This window comes from Paralichthys olivaceus, chromosome 13, assembly GCF_024713975.1.
Source record: "Paralichthys olivaceus isolate ysfri-2021 chromosome 13, ASM2471397v2, whole genome shotgun sequence".
In the NCBI taxonomy this organism is placed as follows: domain Eukaryota; kingdom Metazoa; phylum Chordata; class Actinopteri; order Pleuronectiformes; family Paralichthyidae; genus Paralichthys; species Paralichthys olivaceus.
The window spans coordinates 20487146-20510184 of NC_091105.1; the positions used below are offsets into that span (position 1 = coordinate 20487146).

General features: G+C 42.7%; 1 protein-coding gene across 1 annotated transcript in view; it reads left to right on the plus strand.

The window, feature by feature from the left end:
- znf407 (zinc finger protein 407) overlaps positions 1-23039 on the plus strand; it is a 147183-nt gene that overhangs the window by 17918 nt on the left and 106226 nt on the right. The window lies entirely within an intron of this gene.

The window sequence follows — 23039 nt, forward strand, 5'->3', positions numbered from 1 at the left end:
ATAGAAACACACTCATGCACACGGGCACACATGCACAAACAGAAAAAAGTAAAAGAGGGGGGAAAACAGAGAAGAGAGAGGAATCAGAATTCCATGCAGCACCGATGTATCAATATAAATCCAGCAGTGAACAGTTTTACACTTTTTATACTTGTTTTGAAGCTGGATTGTATTTCCTCATAAGTGACGTGTTCTCGCAGATTGCTCTCAGCGGAAGGTACAACAACAAACAAAGGGCTTCATGAGTTGAGTTTGGATTATTGGCCTCATACTCAGCAGATAATGGCAATGGAAGCTATTCAATTGGTGTTTGAAATTATAACACAATTACTCATGGGAGATAAAGTCTCATGTTGGTGAAAGGAGACTTTTGAAGGATTCGAACGGGACCACACTCAGCATCTCTTGAGCATGAGCGACAAAGAGAAAAATCTCTGTCAGCAGATCAGTACTATTAGGTTTTAATAACAATCTCATATTCTTCAGTGGGTTCCCAACAGGGACCTGGGGGCTTCGTAATCAAAGTATTTCCCTTTAATCAAAGACAAACAAAAACATAACATCGGGTCCAGTCGCTAATCGGCAAGATCAGTCGTTAAGCTAGGGAGCCAGCACAGCACATAGGCCGATAATGGTAAGTTATACTACTCTCAAGGGCTGTCTAAGGTAAGAGGATATTGTCTGCACTTTGTATGATCTCAGTATCTTCACTTCTTAAAAAAAAAAACTTCTTGTGGCCTCAGCCTTTCTTAGCTCTTTTTTCACTTTTTGTTAAATCTCAACTTGCAGCACTTACTGAACAAAAAAACAAAACGAAGAGAAGTAGTTATCCTTGCCAAGCAAAACCCTATCTTGATAAATTCATACACTTTACATTTACCTTCTAAAGATTATTACGTGCTAAAAAAGGCAATTTACCTCCATTTGATAGAGAAACATGAGTAAATTGAGTTTACACCCTGCACCCTAAACTTGCTCCTCTACAAAAGAAACTTTATACCTTTAAAGAAGCTGAATAATTAAAAAAAAACATTGCTGAACAATCCCTTCTATAGAGCTAATCATGTCATAGGTACATTGTAGGAGGAAAAAAAAATAAAGAGGGAATTTAATGAGTGATTAACAGCAGCAATTAAAAGATGAAGAGGAAGGCAGATGAAAAAAGGGGGTGTAATTAAAATATCAGTCCCCTCATTGTCAGAAGTGCGAGTGTCATCCATTGTGCACTTATTAAAAACTGGGTGGAGGGGAAGGAGCGAACAGCGCTTAATTCTAGCAGCCCAAAGTGTCTGGTAATCTGCCCATGGATGGAGCTGAAAAGGGCTGTAACTCATGTTTAAGTGTTGGGGCCGTGTCATTGCAGGTTCACAGTCATGCATTTCTGTGTTGACATCCATCGGGGCAGGGGATATTTGGCAGTCAGGAGTAATTTAACTTAATTAATGGGATGCATATTTGATGGAGGAATAAAATATCCCTGCTCAGCAAAGTGGAAAAGGGGAAAGATTTAGTGGGAGTTAAAGGTGGAGGGGAGAGTAATTTCTGCATTCAGTTACCGGCTGCTTGAGAGACGGAGAGTGAGGGAGAGAAGAGGGGGAGAGAGAGAGAGAGAGAGAGAGAGGGAGAGTGAGTCAAGGCTGATAAAGATGGCAACCGGGAGAGCGGAGGAAGTGGAGGGGAGGATGAGAGATGGATGGTTGACACAAAGCTGAGTTGATGTGTGGAGGGGACTGGGCTGTCCCTCCATTGAGAGGGCCTTCAGACTGACAAGGCTTGATTTAATTGATAACAGGACTGAGCCCTTTCTCGGCGCAAACAGACACATTACGCTGGTTTGCAAACATGTGGCAGAGCTGCCGTCTGCCAAGGGCCTTTTTAATATTCATGAGGGGGCTTTTAAGGATGTTCGGCAACTGTTTCCTCCCTCCACCGCCACCGCCACTGCCCGCCTCCCAACGTCTTTTACTACCAACACACACTTCACCTTAAACTCACTCACACAGCAGACACTCTGGTTCTCCCAGACGAACCCGTGGCCTGACGAAAAGCTGTCACACTGTTCTTAATCTCCCCTGGCACTTTTTAATTGACTTCCTGTAGGTATAGATTATTTTCATGGTGAGTCTGCCACCGAGATGTTTGATACTGTCCCGGAGACTGGCATCTGGGATGCTTGTAGCTCAGCGGAGATGACGCTGCTATCTCTCTCTCTGTCTCTCTCCTTCTCCCTCTCCTCCTCTTCTTCTGTCTCTCTTTCTCTCTATCTGTCTGTGGCCAGACTTATTGGGGGAACAGGGGAGAGGTAAAATGCAATCAGTCATTGCCATCATCATAATTGAGCTGATGTACCTGCTGGGAGTGCTGGGGAAATGTTGGCCTGGGTAGAAGGGAGGCTCTTTGTCTGACTGAAGCTGTTAGTAGGATTAGAACGATATACAGGGCAGGTACTGGCCTTCTTTTAAAAATTGGATGTCAGTCAGTCTGTGTTGTACTTGTAATACGATTGATACGATACAGTATGTTTGATTATGTGCTGTATTTATTGTACGATTAATCTACAGTATGCTGCTTCTTTAAACTTTGCTCTTAAGGGGCCAAGAGGCCCCACACTTAACCCAGGTGTCTTTGCTAGTTCCAGACAAATGCAGTTTTTTTATTTTCCTAGTCAGCACTCATTTCATTTAAATAACAAATGCACCCAGCTGAGCACCCATTGGCCATAAAAAAAAAGGAGTAGTCAGACACATTGCTGATGTATCACTGTCTGAATCACAGAAGGTGAGTGATCAATAAATGCCTGATCTTAATATTGCAGTTTTATAATGTTATTTTAAGGATGTATTTCAATTCTGTGTTTCCTTTCTTACTACCTGGCAAATCTGCACTTGTAATAATGATCTGCCACACCCATGACTAATTAATAGACTGGTTTTTGAACTATGCACATGGCGCAGCAAACTTTTTTCTTAAATTAACAACTTTATAAGAAAAGTCGTCCATACTGTTGCTCTATGGGCACAGATTGATAAAAGAGCCTTATTATTGATATCATATAATCAATTATCAATACATTATTGTTATGATGCTTTAAATTCTAAAAATCTCAACCAGAAGAAAGACCAATAACAACTCAGATGTCTCAGTATGCGACAGGACCAGTAGGTATAAAAAAGATAATTGTGTTGTGGCTGTTTGAGTTACTAGTACCCAACAGTCACAGTGTCACACTGTTGTGTCTCATCCTTATTCTAGTTTCAAGTCTTAAGTTTTATTTGTCATATCTAAGTTAGCACAACAAAAGTGTTGAACAAGAAGGACGAGTCAGCTCAGCAGTGCAACCAGAGCAATAGTTATAATTTGAATGCAAAAAGTAAGAAGAGCTTAATACCCTTCAAGAGGAATAAAAATATCTCTGAGTCTTTGTAAGTTTTTAGATGACTTGGCCCTGAACACACTGACATTTAAAGTTATGAAATAGTGGAACAAACTGTCAGCTGTCAGTGGCTTGATTCCAATAAACACTGTTTGTGATACAAGACCACATATCCATTAGTGTGCCAAATACCGCTCTCACTTTGTGTATCACATGTGGTCTGGCCCACACATGCTCATAACAGGCACACAAGCGGACGAGGCCTCCGCCTACACTGTCCTCTACGGTAAAAAAGTATTCATGCAACATTGTGGTGGCAGGATATCTGTCCCATCTTGTCTGTGGTTCTTCAAGTGGAGGCTGGGGGCCAGAATGAATCTATATTCGGGGTTGATTTTTTTTCTTATTTCCACCCCATAAAGATTAATTAGAGACATAATGTATGTTTTGCAGCCTTTGTCTTAGAAAAAGCATAGTTATGTCATCTGTTATTACGACCAAACATACGGGAGGACAGAAATGTTCTCAGACAGTGTTTGTTAGCTGTGATCCAGTTCCATTTTTAATGCACATTTACGGAGTGATTACATAGAATCTCTCTACTTGAGTTTTATAATCACTCAAATTAGGTTTGCTGCTTCTTTCAGTAGGTTTACTTGTTAACTTCGGCACTGATGCTCAGCAGTCCATCATTCCATAGCATCCTTCAGGCTTAATATCACAAGATCCCCATGATTTTCAGATTTATGAAGTGATATTGACCATTGTCTATGTGAAACAGATAATAAGACTTGATGAATGGGTGACATTAGTGATGAAATTACATCAACCTTAACAGGCTATTGTATTAACACACCTAGCCGATCCCACTCCTCCCCGCCGCACGTTTAATTGATTAATTGCTGACGTGGATGGATGAGGGGTTGCAGGTCCTGAATCGGTGGCTGATTGCAAGTCAACCATAAACAGGAGCAGCCACAGTGGGCCCTCAAGGGCAATATTCATGCTCCCCAACCTTATGGTGATTCCTTATCCAGCTCTGACAAGAGGAAAAATATTCGGCCATAAAAACGCTAGTATCACCGGGCTGACATATAAAGCCCTCCGTCACTCCCTCCCTCTCGCTCCCTCTCTCTCTCCGTTGCATCTCCTTTACCCCGCAGTCGCTCAGCACACCCGTCGGACTCTGAAATCACCCATCCTCCTCTGCATGTGCAGCTACAGTCTCTCAGGTGGCCCCTGTACCTCCCCCAGCTTTAAATATGAGCAAATAATGGCAGAGTGAGTGATGCTGCCTGTGTCCTTGACTGGGATCCTCTGTGTGCTATAGTCACATCTCACTGTCTCAGAGCCCCGTGGGACCCATAAAACACCCCCGTAGAAAAACTCCCAAGGCTTGTTGGTGGCATCCGTTGGATGGATGCACGGATGCAAAAAGGCAATGAGGTCTTGGTGTGTGTTTGTACAAGTGTGGAGGGAGGGATAGATTATGTTTGCACGGCTGTGTGTTTAATGAGAGGGGCACCGTGTCCACTTTAATGTGTTTGCATTTCAGATGTGGAGCAACAAAGTTATTAAAACGTTATACTGCACGTCAGATCTCTTTATGTCTCACTGTTTGTTTCCCTGCATCTTCCGTGGCCTCAGCAGTGCATGTTGGGTTTAGTAGTGGCGGAGGTTGGGATCAGTCTTTGTGGCTGCCACTAAAATCTCTTCATCAACAAAGTTGCCACCAAACTGTGTTGAAGCTCCTGCCAGGGGGGAGATGGGGGTAATTTTTGGAGGAGGAATAAAATGGGTGAAGTGGGCTGGGGGAGCCGCTTATTTCATATCCATTCCGGTATCCACAAGTGTCACTTCTGCAGGAAAAGAGAAGTGGACATGTGACCATAAAAGAAGTAGACCCCATTGTCGGCCACATTGTCTTTGCTCTCCTCCAATACAGCACTACGTTAACCCCGCACCACCGAGCCCCTCCAGACAGAGGCCTGGGTCTAAACCCCTGCAGCCGGCCGTGAAAACGCTGACACATCGATTACCCGGATGGAAAAAAAAAACAAACATTGAGCTTGATGAGGAAGAGCACGCCATGTGAAGAGGAAGCATTTATTAATTTATTCTGTTTATTCAGCATAACAAACAGAGGTCAGGATTATGCCGCAGCACTGATAGCTCTGTGTCTATTACAGTTAAATTTCAAATTAAGGGGTTCACTCTTCCCACTTTTATGGTCATTTCAAAGCCTGCCTCTTGCCATCCAACCCCCCTCCAGCAAAACCCTGATTACTGAGACTTTCACAGGCTACATAAGCTTCAAGTAAAGCCAAAACAACTCATTTACTTTAGCGAGTCCAGTTTGGAGCTCAAAGAAACAGATGCCGGTGCTCAGGACTTGCTGTCTTTTTACCGAACAGTAGATGGCGCCATTCAACTTGCAAGAAACCCACAGTCTCAGATAACGTTTGCAATTTGTGACTGACTGCCTGGTGTGTGGATCTCTTGCATGAATGAAATGCAATTAGGATTCTATTCGTTCTTTTCAAAGGTTTATTCAAATATGTGACTTTTAACAGTTATCTCAATGGATATTTGTAATTTTTAGGCGAAGCACAATGAGAATATGTGTTGGGTATAATTGTGCGAGTCAGTGACGATGTCAGAAATGGTGTATGTCAGATAAAGAAAACTTTTTTTTATAGATAGAACAGGTTTATGGATGGTTAATTGTACAATTAAATAAAAGTGTAGAAGTCTACAAAGGGCGACGGCTCATTTTTAATGTACTTGAGTTTCCGAGTCACACTTTCAAAAGTAGGAAATTTGTTGAGAGAATATTTCCCAGTCCCTTTGGTGAACTAGCACAGTGGGTGTTAGTGCAGTAGTAAATGAGCGAAGTCGGAGGCTGGGCTTGTGGCAGGGCAGACGTAGCGTTCAGAGGGGTGTCCCTGCCGGTGCTGCTTTAACTAGGACAAGCCTCTCTATGCCGGTGGACCTCGGGGGCTGATCAGCAGGTCTCAGGAGAGGCTCCCTGCACCGCCGTCTCACCAGGCCTGTCACGAGGGGGCTGATGCTGGGCTGGCTGGCTGGCTGGGTGTGGGGCTCCTGTGATGGTGGTGGTGAGTGGGTGGGTGGGTGGGTGGGGGCTGACATGCCGAGAGGGCAATTACAGCAAGGACAAAGACTACACAGTGATAAGTCCCCACAGCACCCTAATGAAGAGAGCAAGTTAGCCTGTTAAGAGGACTGGGGAAACGGGCATGGCCTCTGTGCGTGTTTGCGTGTGTTTACCCTACCCGAGGAGGATGCACTCTCTGTTTAATGTTGCTACCATGCTCGCTAACCTCACTGACTGATGCCTTCCCCACGCCGGTGTTTTCCCCCTAACGGAGCAAAAGCAAACATGAAACTGGAAACCAGTGCATCTTTTGGGAATTTTATTCCTGTGGCTGTGTAGAGTGAAAGTCCTGATGTAAGCTATTAATGAAATGAAATCTTTAAAATATCATGCCTTCGGTGGGTAATTGCAGCACATTAGTGGATCCACAATTTTTTTTTTATCGCACCACTTAATGATTTTTTTAATAATATCTCACTTAAAAATTCTGCACATTATAATATGCGTTATATAGGTGAAATATATTGATGAGTCTGTAGGTCAGCAGTAATATAAATATATGATATAAATATATTCTGGATTTTAAAAATGCATGTAAAATGGAAAAAAAAAGAAAATGGGAATAATTTCCAGAGAAGGATTAACTCGGTGTTTCTACTTTGGTCACTTTGTGCATATCAAGCCTGGATGTGATTATAGCCAGATCGTGTTATCAGGCCGCCGATCCCAGATGAGCAAACCAACACTCTTCTTCTCTTCCTCTTCTTTCTTCTCTTCTAACCTTTTTTTTTCTTTTTTGGGAGTGGGTGCAGAGAGAGAGATGGCGTGTACCTGATACTGCTGCGTTGGCACACCCGTCTGGAATCTGATAAGAGAGCCTCTGGAGGGGTGCTTATTCAAATCAGTGCATGTACACAGTGAATAGGAGCAGGTAAAGGCAATAAGATACAACGCGATAACCTTTGTGGAGAGGCGGTGAGAATAGTTTTACACTGTTTCACAGCTCTGCTACACCAACTGAGGGATTTTCAGCAGAGCCTAATTGATTTGCTTTATCCCAATTTTTACAAAGAAACTAAAAACAAAAACATTTCTTTCACTATCACAACTCAGTGACATTATTTGAGGTGCTTTTACAGTTTGTGTGACACATTCCAGTGATTTTATCCTTAGACTTTTTTTATTTGCTTTGCAAACTGATCAGCTCTCAACCTCCTCATTGACCGCTCTCGACTGTTGTTTTTGTGCTACGTGTAAGTGTGTGTTTGTTGAGTGGTCTCTGATTTGTGTGTGTGTATGAATGTGAATGTGCAGTTAGATTTTTGTATTTAACACATATTCAAATATAACATTATCAATTTAGTTTGTAATATTCACCCTCTGTCCTCTCCTTTAGACAGACTCAAAGATAAAAGCAGAAATCTGCTCCGGAGTGTGGCTGGCTGCTACTTAGAAAGTGAGTTTGGTCGGTGCATGTATGAGTGAGTGTCCGTGTATGTGTCACAAACATCACATTAAATCAATTTAATTTAATAACACTGATCCGCAGTGATCAGTTGTAGAGCCATAGTGCAGAAATCTGAAGTGAGGCTTAAAGCCTAATTGCAGAGTGGAGGGGTGGTGTGCCAGGGAGTCTCAGGGGGTGTGGGTGGGTCTGTGCGTGTGCGAGTGTGTGTGTTAAGGGAGAAAGGGGGGTTGTAACATATGTTGCGTGCACTCGGTGCAAGACTCAGCAGTGATAGTTAAACATTGGGGTGAAATGCATCCTCCAAGGGCCTCTGTGTTAATGTGTTTGGCTTGTACTGAACTCGCCCTTTTCTACATTCCTGCATCGGAAACTACGAAGCTGTAACACCATTTCCCACACGAATGTATTTTGATGATACGAATTATGAGGACAATTGGAATATTATTACCATTATAACAGTAATTACTGTTGCTATTAATTATGTTGACACTGGGATATACACATTTTTTTTGTGTTTGACCAGTTTAATTTTCAAAAACGACTAATTTGTTGATGGTCATTTTAGTTGTTGCTATTGTAATTAGCTATTCATTTTAATAGGAGACTGTATGTAGCAGCGTGATGTTATTTTTTGTTTTATTCGTGTTTTTTTCTCTTCCTCCTCTCTCTCTTTCTCTCTCTCTCTTTCCCTGTGTGTGTGTGTGTGTGTGTGTGTGTGAGAGTGTAAAAGGGAGAGAGGGAGAGAAAAAAGTAAATGTGCTTTCAAACAGGTTTAGATGCAGGTGTCACAGAGATGATGAGGTGATGTTTATAAATTATATAATTGTATTTTATTTTAATATTTGAATACTTATAATGCTTTTTGTCATAATAATTTTAATTCCAATGTGCAGAGAGTGACATTGCAGGATTCTGGTGTGCAGTGTGATGAGACCATCATTTCCAATGTAGTAGGCTATTGTGCAGCTCATTATGGTCAGAGGTCTAATGTGCAGGCTCTCTTGCTAAATGAATTTCCCCTGTATTTTCATATTGACTCGTACAGTATGAACGAGATAATGAAACACCCTAATCTTCCCCTTTGCAACCAAACACCTCTAATCTAATCTCGCCCGTGCACGTGTATGGATGAGCAATTATTCTAAAAAGTTTCCGAGCCGTGCCGAGGTGACAAAAGGAATACGGGCAAGGAGGACTGCAGACACATTTGACGGCTGCTTGGTGATGCTGATAGGCCAAACGGTGGTGGGAACCCGCCACTTTTAATCATGTGGAGGGTGACGGCTTTCATAAGAGCATGCGGCGACTCTGACAACTCTAATAAGGAGAGGTGACAGAGAAAGTTTCTGTGTTAGCGGCAAAACAGAGGGGGAAGGTCCCCTTGTTGTACGCGTGTGTGTTTTTTTTTGTTGTTGGTTGAGTATAAAGGATGAATTTCACAATCTGAGACTGGATTTGTGGTGAAAGAATGTCAGCATTAATAAAGGGCTTTGTGGACAAGGTCACATGGGTCCCTGTACAGCAGAGCACCCCGAGTCTGTTTGTGGCTATGGAGATGGGCAAAACATGCTAAGACGTCTCCCTGTGCATAAGGTAACCAGCTGGAGTTTTGCCCGTCAACGTCTCATCGCGTAGTTGAATTTATGATTCTTCAGCCTTTTTTATTCAAAGACAATTTCAGCACTGAAAAAAGGAGCGAAAAGGAATGATGCTTTGAGGATATAATTAAAGATATCGTTCAAAGAACAACTTTTTGCATATTTGAATTATTACTGTCGTTAAAAACCACACAAAATATGGAAATATGATTGCCGGAAGCACATAAATCAATGATCAGCAAGGCCTCAGAGCCCAATAAATATGGGGAGTTAAATACTTTAAAATGCAAATCACATCTTAAAATTTGCATATGGGTGAATTTAAAGGAAGTGTGCTTCCTTAAGACCCTCTGAGGTAGAAATGGGTGAAGCTGGAGGGCGTTGGGGGGGGGGTGACGCAGACAGGCAGCCGGAGTCTTTTTATTTTTTGTCCTCCCTCCGTTGTCATTGGTCAAGTTGTTGGATCGTTCTAAATGATAGCAGCTGAAGTGGTTTGACAGACACGACTGCATCTCTTTTGTGGATCCAGAAAGTGCCTTAAGTGATCTGAATAATTAGGAGTTAATTATTCTTCATCCATCTAAATCAGAAGAGGACAGATATGGGAATGGAATTTATAATTTTAGCCCGACGTCCTGTCTTGTTCTAATGTGGTAAACTAAAGTGACTGTGAATAATACCTACTGACCTTTGAGTAATTACGCCTCGCCTGGCAATTTGCTTGCTGTTGCTAATTGAGGGTATTGATTCAGTGAGATTCATATTAAAAATACATATGTTTTATGGCTGGGATTTTTCTTTCTGGTTGTCTTTAATGTATTATTAATCCTAATTATTTTATTTTATTCTTTTTTTTTTTTTTTGAAACAATAATTAGCAGACAGGATGTGCTACACCGGAGGGTTGGAGTACTTTCTTTGTCCTACTCCTACCCACTGTTGCAGGTACTGTATACGTTGCCAAACTTTCTGCTGAGCCTAAATTACTTTTTGTCTTGAAGCAGCACAGCAAACAGCAGCTGTTTGTGTAAAGTTTGCTACCAAAACTGGAAGTAGTGGAATAGAAATATTTTAGTTTTATCAAATGGCAATGACGACTGCAGAGACTGCAAACAGTGATAAATGAGCTGTAAATTCTAAACATTTTTTTCATGAGGCTTCCACATGAAGGCTACGATCCCACCAGTTTAGCATAAACCCCCCCGTGTTGCTTTCCCCTCAGACACTTAAAGACGCTCTGGCGGCACCAGTGGATCAATGGACATGATGTCTCTTTGTGCATTAACACTCAGGTTAGAGTGTTAGGTTAAAAACCTGCCCAGCACCTCCCCAGGAAAAAAAAAAAGACAAGAGAGAGAAAAATCAATTTTCCCCTTGGAGTCACAGGGGCGATCTGTTGGTTCTGAAGGCATCCCTTTACCAATATGTATATATAAATGTGTGTGTGTGTATGAGCAACGTGGGGGTGGGACTGTCACTCCTGAGTGTTTGCATGTGTGAATGCCCTTCCTGTGGCGCCTGCAGGTATTGACCAGCACAGAGGACGAGGTGGCTCGCTTCAAACACATCTCTCCTCCCTCTTTAGCCCCGTAATATTTTAAGCCTTTTCGACCAGCCTAGCTCCGGTGGCAGCTCACAGCCCCGTAATAACCCAGATAGGGATCGATGGTGCTGGATTTAGGCACTTACCCCTGCTATAACTGGTAAACTCATTTGTCTTTCCCGAGCGGCGTTCTCTCGGTTGTTTAAGGAGACACTTAAAAGAATCCCCTGAATTAAGATAATGTGACTGTTGGTGTGTGATGAGGCAGACTCAGCTGAATGGACAAGCAGCTTTAGCTCTTTTATTAGCTCTCTGTTTAAGGGGCCATACATGTTTTGACGGAGTCCAACTCTCTTTATTTTATTTCTGTCATGCCGATTAGTGTGCCAGGGAACACCCGCTCTGCTCCTGCACCCCCTCCACACTGGACGAGCATGTGTGTGTGTGTGTGTGTGTGTGTGTGTGTGTGTGTGTGTGTGTGTGAGAAGGAGAGAGAGAGAGCAACTGTGGTAAGCATGCCAGCTCAAAATGAGATGGACCAAAGTGTGATGGCCCTGCTGCTCCTCGTGTTCAAGCCCACATGAACGCCTCAACACAAATTCTTGGTGAAGGACTCAATGGAGTCCGTGAAATCGTATTTGCTGTACAGCTAATGGCATAGGACTGGTTCTGCAAGAATGTTCCTCAGAGCAAAAAAACACGTCATTTGGCCATGATGCACACTGACCATTGACACTTTTCCATGCACAGGCCACATACTGTATGGATGTTGTGCTGCAATTAATGTACATGATACAGAAGAGGCCACGTTTTTAGGAATTTAGACAAAAATTATTTTTGATACAAAAAAATTGCATTTCACAAATTCATTTATAAGACATATATTTGAAGAATCATTGAATTACTTTTCAACTTGCAATTCCTGTAAAAATCTGTGAAATAAGTGATTCTCACACTGTTATACCACCCATGCAGCAGCACGTGAGCGAATGTTCAGCACACAGCGACTGGAGCCCAGCTGAGACTTTAGAGGTATTGCTAAAGGTGCCTTGTCTGGGGAAAGTAGGACGAAGTGTCACGCTCAGTGGTGGGAAAAGAAAAAAAATGCCTAAAAACAAAGGAAGTAAAGAAGGAAAGGAAGAGGCGTTTTGATGAGTCAGAAAAGTCACTCCTATGAGAAGCAAGGGAAAAAATGGCTAAAACTTCCAAACTTCAAACAGACCTCACATTCTTTTTAGCCCACCTCTCAACACACACATTCAGCCCGCTGGCATCACATGGACGTCTTTCTCTTTTTTCTTCCTTCTGCGTGTGAAACTACAAAGGGCCGTCCGTCCGAAGGAGCCGCTCTGCCTTGGGTGCCGCCGGGCGCTGCTGCTGGTGGTAATTAGGCGTCACAACACTTAGGCCGGGTGTCTCGTGCAGCGCTGAATTCCTCCTGACGTGACGGAGGGATGGAAGAGTTATTCAGCTCTGCGGTTTCTTCTGCTCTGCTGGTCATCTGTCCTCTTCGGGGCCCATCAGCCTAAACAGCCCAGCCAACACACACACACACACACACACACACACAAAGCCCATGACCCCCCCTACCGATCCCTCCAAGGCAGAAGAGGGAGGCAGTGTTAGAGAAAGAGAAAGAGAGAGAGAGAGAGAGAGAGATATCAACGGCCTCCAGGGGTTAGGAGAGGGTTGTGGGGAAGTAGTTAAAGGGATGGTCTGTGTGTGAGTGGTGGGGGCTGTTAGTCAATAATCAGACCTCTGCATCACTAACTGTACAGATAATATAGATCAATATGAGGTGAAGGCACATATATTTTACTAATTACTACAATAATTAAAAGGGTCTGTTGTGATTAAAATAAAATCAGTATGTGGTCAATTCTTAACTAAATGGATTCAGACACAGTGGACTAATCCTGTTTCAGCCTTGTTGCTCCCTTGTCATAAAATCATTTGAGAAAACAACATTAGTGAGGTGAAGTTTTTTTCTTTCTCCTCTCTCTTGATAGGTCAACCGCTCAGACCCATGGGACAAGATGAGGGAATAACTCTCTCATCTTATTGTTGTTGCCACAGCTGATGGTGTTCGTCAGTGGAAAGACCTGGATTTGATCAGATTTGGTTACTTAAATCGAAAGGAATGTCGAACTCATTGACACTTGCAATAACTGTTAAACGCAGGGTTATATAAAAAAGATTTTAATCAGCATTGGTTAACTGCTCACATGCTTTGTATCTGCATATAGTCGTTGATCCTTTGTTTGAAAACACCTAGGTTAATCCCCCTTAACAAAAAGATTTGATTGAATAATGAAGAAGGCAGGATGGTGGGGGTGCGGGGTTGGAGAAATGTGCTGTGGCAGTAAATTCAGAGTTTGTGTGGCGTGCCGAGCACAGCGCTGGGCTACGGGAGGGAGAGACATGCTGCTTTCATGTCCCTGAGCCATGTTCACGTCCACTGAAGACTTCTGTTTTTACACAGGTAGGCAGTTTGGGGACTATCTCAGTGAGGAAGAAGGGGGGGTAAAAAAAAAAAAAAGAAAACAGAAGAGAAAAAAAGAAGACATTAGAGGAATCAAAGGATGCCCCCCTCCTTTAATAATGTAACAAATATTCTAATTTCTAAAAATAAAACCTCCTCTTCATCCTTCCTGCTAATCTGAGCTGTAATTTATTCCAACCCAAGGCCATATTAGTATGCTAGCCAAGGGCAAAATGGATACGACAAGACCAAGTTCCCTCAAAAAACTTAGACACGTAGAAAAAGAGAGTGAAAAGATCAGGCTGCAACTTGTAGGCTCCACCTGAATTTTGTTTTGTAGTTAATTGTCTACAGTGGATTGTAATTACTACTATTAGCTTTTCTAGCCTAATCTTTTATGATTTTAGAAATAATTCAATGCTGTAGAATATATATATGTATATTATAAGTAGTAATAATTATGTGCACATAAAATAAAAAAACCTTTTTCCTCTAAATCATGCAACATAACATATTTTGAGCTGAAACAAATGAAGCTGAAAACAGTGCTTTGCTCTGCACACAGGCATTTTTGCTATTTCTGATTAATTGCGTACAAACTGTGCGTTTCAATGTCTTCCTGTGTGTGTGTCCACATAGATATATTGATGCCATTTTATGAAAAGCAATTGAGCAATGGGACTTTGTACCAACCATCAAACAGACACTTCATTATGGGAGCAGTGATAACAAATACATTGTGTAGGATAATGATGGCAGTGGTTCATATTGTTCATTATACGTCTCACACGGCACTTGGAATTTGTGTGTGCGCGCGTGTGTGTGGGTTGAACGTGGGAGTGCGTGTCTTTGTTTTTGTCATTTTACAACATCATGTTTCAGCAAATTAACGTCTGAACCATTGGGAAGAAAAATATACCATCATTTGCCATCGGTGACAAACAATATATTTTGGATAATGATTGCATCTATTGGCTTGTGCATTTGTAAATGTGAGGTAATGAATTTCCTTTGTGAGCAATGAAAGCAAGCAGAGATATTATGTCACTTTGCTTGGACAGACCTATTGGATGCATGATAGACTGTCATTCAATGACAAACTGAATCTGTAAGAAAAAAATACAAATTCCTTTTATGGTAGAAATCTGCTAAGTAACTGCTCTGCCTGTGATGTATAAATATTCCTGTAGATTCTAATGCTGTTCAGGCACACTGGCGATGGCCCATTACAGAATGCGGGAGGCGTGTGATGTGGAGTCTGACTGGTGGAGGCCTCGAGCGTGTTGGCTGCCATTGACTTGTGGGCCTGTCAAAGGTTTTGGGGCATTGGACTGAGTCAATGCCTGCCACACACATGTCATGCCTTCCCTCCCTGATGAGCCCTGCAGTTATGCAATCAACAGTATTATTGCTTGGAAATGTATATATTTAATTTGTGAAACAATGACAGTTTCGCTTGATTTATGGTGCAAGGCAAGGTTTAATTAATTGAAAAATGCATTTTACCCTGTGACTTAATTATTAGCTAATTAATCACCGGGTACTTGTTCAGTGTTCCCCCTCCTTTTTTCCTTCTTTTCAGGCATATTTCTGTGTGTGTCTGACACTTGAATTTCCTCCCGGGGTCATTTTTATGTGAGGTCATGCTTTTTCTTCCTGAGTGGCTGTTGAGATGGAGAACATGCGCTCTGGAAAGCCTTTGGTAAAGCCGGACTGCACACAGCTCAGGTGAAAACACTGAAGTGTGTGAGAGTGTGACTTATAAAGTCTTGGCATCTTTTACTGGGAGTGTGAATGCAGCATTCAGGGCAGGATTTACACTCTGTTTTGAAGTATAAGATGTTGAAAGCCTGTAGTAAAACCTTCTAGTGTGACATGTCAACTTCTTAACAGTCCCTATTTCAATATGTACATACAGCATACCTGTGTGTACTTGAGTGTGTAAATCACTATCCAGGGGGCATTTTTTGTGAATTCAAACATTTCGTAGCAATTTCCTTGTCAGAGAGTGGATACCTAAACTGATGAGTCCATTTGAAATTATATTTGAGGTCAGGTTTGGTCACATTGGCTGGGCTAACTGACAAGTGCCTGTAATCTTGGACAACATCAGGTTCAGGTCTGGTTTGGACACAAAAAAAAGATCGCCTGTTGAGTTTGGTTAGTTTCCTCTCAGGCTCGGATCAGTTCGCACAAAATATTGTGGCCGAAGCAGCACTTGATCCCCTGTCCATGTGGGATACCTTTCTAACTTTAAAAATAAAATGTGTTTACCCACCTCCACTAGACGATCTCTTTACCAAAACATTAAACATGTACGCACAAGGGTGAGAAAACATTCTTGTACCCATTTTAACACTGAAACCAATCAGCCAAATGACATGGCTTTAACCCTGGATACCTGGAAACTAGATGTGGTAAAATTGTTACCTCAGTCAGCACACCCTGCACACACTTAATACACACTCCTCCAAGCACACATGCATTCACTAATTATTCACTACACTTCAAACTCTATTAAAAGAATCACTGCTGGCTTGTTGAACACACAGAAAGCATTCATATCTTCTGTAGTAGCCTTGGGAAGCACCATTTACCAAAGGTGTAAGCTGATCCTCAGGGTCATGGTCAAACACATTGAATAAGGGTCTCACTGTTACAGCTGTCAGTGGTTTTCCTCTCAATGCTGGGGGATCTAAATAGTGGTATTCATATCAGTTCCACTGAAAATGCAAGTGGATCAGAAGATCAAGGATTTCTTTACCTGAGAGCTTCTCCAGACAGCTTCTGTTCATGATGGTGAATGATAGGGAATGGATGCGTTGGATGGAGGTATGGAAGGAAGAGGAGGAGGTGTGGCTAAGGGCAGTCTGCCAAAACACCTTACCTCCAAGACCCATCCCTCCCTTCTCGGCCACTATCCGGCCCCCATGTGTCTGTGCCTGGTAATGATAAGCGTTTTAAACTATTAGAGCTGCTGTGAAAAAGGCCCGTTTGAGTGCAGAGCTGTCAGTCTGCAATGAGGCAATTGGGGGTGGGGGGCTGTCATGGCTGCCACTCAATGGGAGGATGAGAACTGTTTGGCCCTAATGGATTCCTCCAGGCGGACGGCTTACACGGCAGCTAGAAGTAAAATCGATGCCTTGTCATGAGCGAGTGAGGCATCATCAAACGGCCAGGTGGACGGGGAGGCAAGGAAAGGGAGGCCTGCCTGGATAGTTACGTCTATATCTCAGCTTGTCCATGCATGTGTGTGTGTGTGTGTGTGTGTGTGTGTGTGTATATATATATGTGTGTGTGTGTGTTTCTGTGTGGTTTGGAAAGGAGAGACGAGACAGACAGATGCTCAGCTCAGCTTTACACGCCCAATGGGGCCTCTGCTATGATTGTAAGCATGAAAGGGGGCTCTGACCTCCATCATCTCTGTTGCTTTTATTTTCCCGTTCTCTTGGAATCGGACACAGATACACACAGACATGCCCACACACACATACAGATAAATGTGAAGCTGTGCAGACATGGGTATATTGCCCCAGCAAAAGTCAAACATCATCTTGTAGGTAAAATCACTTTCCACAGAACAGAGTTCTTTTCAGTGATTTCAGGTTTTGACTGGAACCTACAGAGAAGTCTTGAGGTCAAATTCTCTTAAAGTTGGTTACAGAATTTCTGTCTGGTGAACGGCTCCACAAACAGCAAAATATTTAACACAACCGGAGAAACAGTCTGGAAAACCATGGCAATTTATGATGGATATTGGCAAACTGCAGGATGTTTTTTAAAGAAGATCACAACCTGAACTACAAAAGATGTGACCCTCTTTGCCAAACAACCCTATAATATGAATAAACTTCATTATTTTATTATTGACATTTGTTGTCAAAGCACCAGAAATAATAACTGTTGAAGGACTATAGCTCCTTAAATGGAAAAGATTGACCTAACCGTTTGTTAGATGCTTAGTTTTCTACAAAAAAAATCTTCTATCTGCTTTATGTTTTGAGACAAACCCCACTTGCTCCCTTTAAAACAAGGACAGAAAGACAACTATTTACTGTTTAAGCTTACTTTACCTCTCCTTGCTATGTATCCTGGTTGGGATTGGCCTCCGGGGAGACGGTAGGGCCACCCTCTGGCCCTCAACTGGGCCCTGGAGGAGCAGTCCAAGTCCATTGATTGACAGGTGGAGTTGTAGGAGATTGCTCCAAGCTGGCTGTAGGCAGGCTGCTGAGGCTGAGCAGGGAGGCTGGTGTTCAACGTCCTTACTTCTCTGTCTGGGCTCAGTCAGCCTCAGCCAGCTCCTGTCAGCTTGCAGGATGAAGGATGTCTGTTGATGTTTTATTTATTTTTTTACTGTCAACGACTGCTGTAAAGAGTCCAGCCCTAACATGATTGGCCCTTCTAACAACTTCTGCTCTTTTACATAAGTCTGATGTACCTCATTGCTCTCTTCTACAGACAGACATTTTCATCCACAACTAAATGAGACACTAGGTTGCATGCAGGTTATTTCGAGTTGATCCCATAGACTGCATATAAAGATAATATGACAGTCCCCCAAAAGTGAAGCCAAAGTGTCTTGATTGCCACCTGGTTGCTGGGTGCACTATAGGTCTTGAACATTGCCCCTTCATGTTAGTGGATGGGACATGAAACCAACTAAAACATGTAAAAGATTATTTCAGGACCTTGCTCATCCCCCGATTAGAACCGCAACACGATGTCTTCAGCGCAAGATGGCAGCGTTCATATCTGGAATATTTTGGCTTGATTTCTCTATAGTGGGAAAAAGTGGAGATGCCTCATTCAAAATTGAGTCTAAAGTTGATCCACATACTGCCTGAAATATTTACTAAACGCTAAATCCAAAGCAGAAAATAGTCCCAAAAGAGTGCACTGTTTACTAGTGTTGCAATGTTTCCAAAAAGCTTTGCCCAGTTGGTTTAGTATTTTGCCTTCAAAATGTTTTTTTTTTAGATTTAGGATCAGTAACCAACCACGGGGGTTGGAGCAGAGAGCAACAGAAAACTGGTGAAAGTCAGAAGTTTAGAAATGCAGACTAACAAGTTGTTGTTTGCTCTTTGTGAGACAATAAAATTGCAGACAATAAGTGAAAAAGAGTGAATCAGCAGCAAAGTTGTTTGTTCTCCTGCAAGCCTCTGAAAAGTGTTTGGATCACCTAGAGATAGTGGAAGTCTATTAGTATGCTTAATCACTGTAGATTATACAGGCTATCATGTTTGAAGCTGTTAATTCAGCACAATTCACAGGAATGTACATTTTATAGCCTTGTGCACAACTAACTAAATATTCTTTGTAACTCATTCAATAAAGTTGAATTTAAGTGGCAATTTCTTCCTTCGACTTGCTCAACACTCCACCCATCTTCAGTTTGGAACTTGACTCAAGAAACTCTCAATACTCTTCTTGTTAGCCTTTGGAAACAGGAATCTCTCCTCTTTATTGCTGAACACATGAAAGAGTTGCTGTTGATTAAGGAGGCCTTTTAAGCTGTGAAAGCCCTAAATGTGCTGTGTCCTTAGTAAGATGAAAAGGAATCGAAGTTAGCCTGAGTTGTTTCTTACCTTAGCTCTTCCAATGGGAGAACCTCTGGGAGGGTGCCTAAGAATGAGACAAACTAGAAGCCCTTATTCTCTATGTTAATTACTCTGCATTTTACTTGTAATTATGCCCCAGCATCCTCTTTTCTCTCTTTCTTTCTCTTTTCTTCTCTAACTGCACACTCCAATACTTGTCTCTTAGTGCTGATGAATCATTTTCCTTCTTGCTCCATCTTCGTCATTTTCAAACAAGTCTTTTAGACCTTTCTCTTCTGTTCACCAAAGAGTATTTGATTATTTCCATCCTTATAGTAGTAGTTCCTTCTAGATGAAACACAATACATTTTAGTTTCTTACTTCATCGCTACAGAGTGAATTGGAACAACATGGCCCTTTATCAATGCGCTATGGATGTCTGTTCAAGCCAAAGTGTTTTGTGGTGACGTATGTCCCCTTTCTCCCTCTAACATGTCACTTCTCCTCCATCTCAATGCTGCCAATGCCCATATTTATTTTATCTCGCTAATGTGGGTCACCCCTGTATGGCGGCCATCAGCAAGGCACAGTCAAATAGCTGTGTCTGAAGCTTACCTTTGGCATGATTTATGGGCCGGTGTGACGCTCAGCTCTCAGAAGGACCGCCATTGTCCTGCTACAGCTCTCAACTCTCGACGTAGGGGCGCTTTGTCTGCGCTGAGGCAAACCAGACCCCCGTCTTTAAAAAGAATCAAATTATTTCATCATGTTGGAAATGAAAAGGCTGTAATTACTCCTAATTAGACCCTGACTCTTTTCTTTTCTTCTTTCTTTCCCTTCTTCTCCCCCTCTCGCCTCCTCTCGTTTCTCACTGCGGAGTTTTGGAGGTGAATTCTTTTTCCAGAGAGTTCGAGATTGCTCTAAATCAGAGACGTAGGGTGGAGAGTAGGAAACAATTTTCTGTTCAGTTTGAAATTGATTAATATAGGCTTTTGACGGCTGCTCTGGCTTTGATATTCAGTGAGTGGGGAGGTCTGAAGTGGTGTGATGACACTGTAATGTTTGCTTTAAAGCCCTACCTTAATGGGGCTGGCTCCACAATGTCATGATGTTTCACAAACCAGAGGAAAAATGAGAAGCAAAACACACCATTTGTGAAGTGTTAAAGCACATGTCTGTGTGTGTGTGTGAGTGTCTACATGTGTGAAGCCTTGGTGGACCATCTACCTCAGAGTGTCTGTGCAGACGTGTAGGGTTTCCCTTCCAATAACACCCCTCCACGCCGGAGAGCACCAGCCTAATGGCCGGCTATCACGGAAAATCATTTTCTGCCCGTCAACTATTTACATGTATCTTTACCACACAAGTCTTGTCGTTTTAGGTGGCACAACAATTTGCTAAGCAAATCCACTCACCATTTATCTATCAAGGGGGAGGCTGTTGCTGTGTGTGTGTCTGTCTGGGCTGGGGGCGGCGGTTGCTGGTGCTGGTGGAATAGGAGGAGGAGGACTTTTCAGAGGAGGTGGGGGAGCATTGAGGGAAGCAAATATTTTCTCTGGCTTGCGACAGCACAGTGAAAACACACTCCTGATGCTGATGTGTATTAGAAGTGAGCCGGGCAAATATTAGCACTGCCTTACAGTGGCAGAGTGGCGGTGTGGGGATGTTGGTGTGTGTGTATGGGATGGGAGGAGTTCACCGGGCTGCTGTGCTATGTAACACTGGTGGATTTCAAAAAATGGGCTGCCACAAAAATCATGTATTCTCATTTCTAACATGGGTTAGATGTGATTGCAGCCAGATGAGAAAGTTTAAAGTAACTTAACCTAAAACGGCTGATATTTAATTATTTGTTTAATCCTTTGGTATGAAAAACGCTTGTCATAATTTGCCATATTCAAAGGTGAAGTTTATCAAATGTCTTCTTTTGTCCAACTAATTCAATTTAACAGTGATACAAAACAAAGAAACTAAAAATTTCCTAATTTAACAAACTGGATTTATCAATTGTTTGCCTTTTTTGCTTGAAAATTCCCTCAAACATTTCATTGACGGTCAAAATATCCATCCATGCATCCATTATCTATACTGCTTATCCTTAAAGGGTCGTGCTGGAGCCAATCCCAGCTGACATTGGGCAAGAGGCGGGGTACACACTGAACAAGTCACCAGCATATTGCAGGGCCAACTAAAGCTGCTTTCAGACTGAGCTCAGGAGATTCTCCGCACTTTCTCCATGGAGGAGGTTCACGTGTAAATGCAAATGTCCAAGTGAGAGCCTCCGGATTATCTGCAGACTTTCTCCGCCTGGCTTCCTAGTATCAAGTCTGCAGACAGTCCGGAGAATGAGATGTGAGGAAAAAAGAAAACAGATTTTCCTGGTTAAAAAGCAGTGTCACACATGTAGAAGACGCTGACAAGGATGTGCAGAGAGTATGTGGCAATAAGAGCCGACACCAGTGGCTGTGTGTTGCCCAGAAAATCACACAATCTCCACAGTGGAATTAATATGTCACTTCCTGTCTCTCAGTGCTGCACCTGGCTGCACCAACTCTCACTTAAATAATGCGGAGGATTTGTTGCTGTTGTGACCTTGTTTGTGTAGAAAACGTCCCAATGCATCGTGCATGTTTGAAAAGCAAACTGCGGGTGATGTCTGGACCAAATTCTCCAGACGTTATCTATATAACGGCTATACAGGGACAAACCATTTACACTCACATTCAAACCTACTGTCAATTTAGAGTCTCCAATTAATCTAACCCCAATCTGCATGTCTTTGTACTGTGGGAGGAAGCCAGAATACCCAGAGACAACACAGACACACACACACACCGAGTTGCCCGCCAGCCCACCAGTACTCCCAAACAAACCATAGCATTTACCCAGCTGGACATTAACTTGTTCAGGTTGGCATGTGGGCTCAAGGGCACAACAACAACAACAACAGCAGCAGCAGTTAACTCCACCCCCATTTCCTACATAAGTCAAATACTTGTGAGAGAGGGAGAGACACTGGGGAAGGGGGTGGTCAAACAGTCCGGTGCATGCGTCTTGTTTGTCAGCAAGAGAGTGCAAGGAAATGTGACAGAGCGCTGGAGGAGGTTTCCAAATCCATTTCCTGCTCTTGTCCGTCCACATCAGCTGCTGACGACGGATCTGCTGGTTCTTATTGTGTTCTATTATGGAGGGGTGGTGGATGTGGATGTGAGGGAGGGGGTTAGCTGGAGCACACATGCCCAAAAATGATGCGTCTCCTTTGATCTGTTCCAGTGTGAGCCACATGAACAGATTCGCCGCCAGGCACGCTCACACACAAACACACACACACACACATGCATATACACACAAGCACACACACAGACAGCCCTGCAGTTTGGCCCTTTGCACTTTTTATAGCTCTGCTCAGTCTGTGTGTGTGTGTGTGTGCGTTTGTGTGTGCGCGCGTGTGTTGACTCATCCCGACATCTTGTTTTTTCCATCCACGTGATTTTTTTCCCAGATACATTTGTAGACTCACTGTAATAGGAGCCAGTGTTTGAGGTACAGTGCTTATTAGTTTCGTATCTCGGCTAATTACCCATTAAATAACCACACACACACACACACACACACACACACACACACAGACACACACAGACACACACAGACACACAGAGACACACACACACACACACTCCTATTACTGGATAATTAGCAACTGGCCCATTATGAATATGCATTTCCCACTGCTTGATACACAGGAAATGAATATATCCATTCTAATTTCCTCAATTGACTTGTCATGCTTTTCATGATGTTTTGGTGGGTTGCTTTTCTAGAATCTGGGGATCAGAGTCCAGTCAAATGCTCCTCATTGTGTGAGATGAGGACAGTTTCAGCCAGTTCAGTATTGACTGAAACAGGTTCAGCGCTGGTTTCCTT